The sequence below is a fragment of the Mus musculus genome, chromosome Y (assembly GCF_000001635.26).
Source record: "Mus musculus strain C57BL/6J chromosome Y, GRCm38.p6 C57BL/6J".
NCBI lineage: Eukaryota > Metazoa > Chordata > Mammalia > Rodentia > Muridae > Mus > Mus musculus.
The window spans coordinates 35,994,518-35,997,506 of NC_000087.7; positions in this window are offsets into that span (position 1 = coordinate 35,994,518).

The window sequence follows — 2,989 nt, forward strand, 5'->3', positions numbered from 1 at the left end:
CAGATGTGGCAAAGTTTGTTAGTCATAGTTTTAAGCTTTACAACTCTTTCTTAAATTTGCAAACTCTTACCCAAATTTTGGAAGAATGGCAGTGTTTCCAACCCGCACGTTTTGAGCGCACATATTTCAGGCCCTCTTGATCTACAGAGGAAGGGCTTGGTCTTGTTTTCCTCAATTTAGAAGGTGTGGGGCAATCTCCTGGAGGAGGAGAATGACTGAGACCTTTTTTACAAAGAATACTAGATCTGAAACTCAATTGAGATAATTTTAAGGGGGAGATGCTCCTTTGAGGAGTAGAGGTAGGACTGGATTCAATTTCTGCATACTTGGAAGATGTGAGGCTACTTACGGCAGAAGAGATACATTTTAAGGCATCAAGTTCTGAAAGGCAGTATCTGATATCCCTTTCAGGAATTGGGACATGTTTCAATATCCTTTGGTTAGATTTCAAACGTCTAGGGTTCTTTTTGAGGTAAGAGAAATTTCTCCATCCATCTTCATGAGGAGGGGTAGGCATAATGTCCCCTTCTGCACAAAGGGACAGTCCCTGAAACTCTGTTGAAAAGGAAGTATCCACGGTTTCTTGGTGAGATGTCACAGGTTTTAGAGGCCCCTGGGCAGGTTGAGAAAGTTCTAGACTTTCCTGGGGAAATGCTGGTGTTCTCAGGATCCCTTGTTCAGATACTAAAGGGCCCAGAGCACCTTCATTGGGTTTCAAAAGACACAGAGACCCTAACACAGATGCCAAAGCTTCTGGAGTCCCTGGCACAGATTTTGAACTCTTAGAAATGGATTGTGTATATGTCAGAGGTTCTTCTGTCTCTGGACTAAGTGGTGAAGGAACTGGTAATTTGGGAGAATCTTGTGTGGCTGACAAAGATTCTATGACCTCTTGGGTGACAGATGGTATTTCTGTACTATTTTGCATACATGCCCATATTTCTAGTGTGTCCTGGGAAGAATCAGAAAGTCCAAGATCTTCAGGATTGGATGGTAAATATCCTAAAGCCTCCTTTTCCAACCAGTGTCCTGGAGGCTCTTGAGGTAACAAGGAAGTTTCTGTAAGCCCTTGGGAAGATATTGATGTTTCTAGTACACCTTGGGCAGACATGGAAGGTCTCCAAGACATTAAGACAGAATGTTACTCTTTCAAATCCAATTGGACAGATGGAGAAGGTCCTGGACTCACTATGGTAGATGCTGAAATTTCCAAAGCTCGTGATGAAGCATTGGATATTCCTGGATTGCCATGTGTACAGGTACAACCTTCCAGGTTCCCCTATAAAGACAGCCAAGGGCCTCCAGCTTCTTGAACAGATAACAAATGTCCTGGATTCCCTTGAGCAGATAGGGACAATGTCAAAGGCTCTAGGGCAGATGATATAGATCCTAGTGTTCCTCGATCAGATAAAGAAATTACCATGGGTCCTTTGGAAGAATGCATAGATTCTGAAGGATCTGAAGTAGATGGATCTGTTTGTTGAACCCCTTGTAGAGAATTCAAAGACTCATTTGGTCCCTGGAATGAAGTTAAAGGTCCCTCTGTAGGTTTAGAGAGGTCTAAAGGCTCTTCTGTGGAAAGGGAAGATCCAAAAGACTTAGGGAAGAAAGTGAGGAACTAAGTTGGGCAGAAATTGCAAGTTCCAGAGGTGAGTCATTAGATATCACATGTCCTGGGGTAGCTGTTGAAAATTTTTGTGCTCCTCATGCAAATGATGAATATCCTAGAGCCCCCTGGGGAGGCAGCAATGTTTCTACAGAGCCTGTTTATTTGCTGAAATCCTCAGAGATCCCTGGTCAGATCTCAAAATCCTTCCTGTATTTTGAGCAGGGTGGTTATATCCCTGACACACTGGTAAAGATGGTGAGTCTGCTACTGTGTAGTGTGTAGATGTGGAGTGAGTTCCTATACCTTGTGTATGTAAAGAAGGACTTGAAAACCTTTTGGAAGATGTAGAATGTTGGGTAGACCTTTGTGGACATGTGGACAGATGTATGGTCCCCTTGTGCAGAGACTGGGACTCACACCTCCTTGAGCAGAATCAGAAGATCCTGGAGTACTTTGTTCTGAGGATGAAAGACCCAGAGGATTATGAGAACATTCATAGCATTGTGATGTATTCATCATTGCCTGGGCTGAGATAGAAAGTTTCAGAGGCCCCTGGGCAGATTGCAAAAGTGCTAGATACCCTTGACCAAATGAGAAAGTCTTTGCACCTCTTTGGTCAGAACAGGAATGTCTACCAGGTGTTGGCGATGATGGTGGCAATGTTCCTAGATTTGCTGAAGTAGACTGAGAAGATGCTACAGCCTGCCTCACTTGTGGAAAAAGGCCTAAAGCACTGTGTGACTCTTCATATTGTGCAAATATCCCTGTGGCATCTGTTGAATTTTCTCGATTTCTTTGTTTGGGGAAAAATGAACTTTGCATGAGCAAAGTTCCCTCTTGTGCCCTGGAAAATTTCTTGTGCTTTTGAAAAGATGACAAAGCTTCTAGAACCTCTGGAGTAGATACAAGATGCTCCTGAACACCCAGTACTGATGGTTTAGGATATAAGGTTTCTTGAGATTTCTGGCTAGGTAGGAAAGTTCGAGTGTCCCTTGGGAAACCTGGGGATCTTTGTGCAAAATGATGGGCAGTTGGAGAAAATCCTACTTCTGTCTGACAAGAAGTTGGAGGATGCAAAGTATCTTGAGCAAATGAAACACTTTGTGTATTCCCCTGTTTAAAATTGGGCTTTTAGATACCCTTGGGAAAAACAGAAATGTCCGAAAGCCTCTTGGAAAGATGAAGAACCTAGGGTTCCTTGTGAAGATAAACAAATTCCCAGAGACATCTGCTCAGATGACACAGATTCTGGTCGCACCTGAGTATTTTGGGTAGACCCCAGATGTCCTGGAGTGGGAAGCAAAGCTCCCACAGTCTCCTTTGCAGACAGGGACTTTCCTACTGTGGCTTGTGCAGATAAAAAAATCCCCTCAGTGCCCT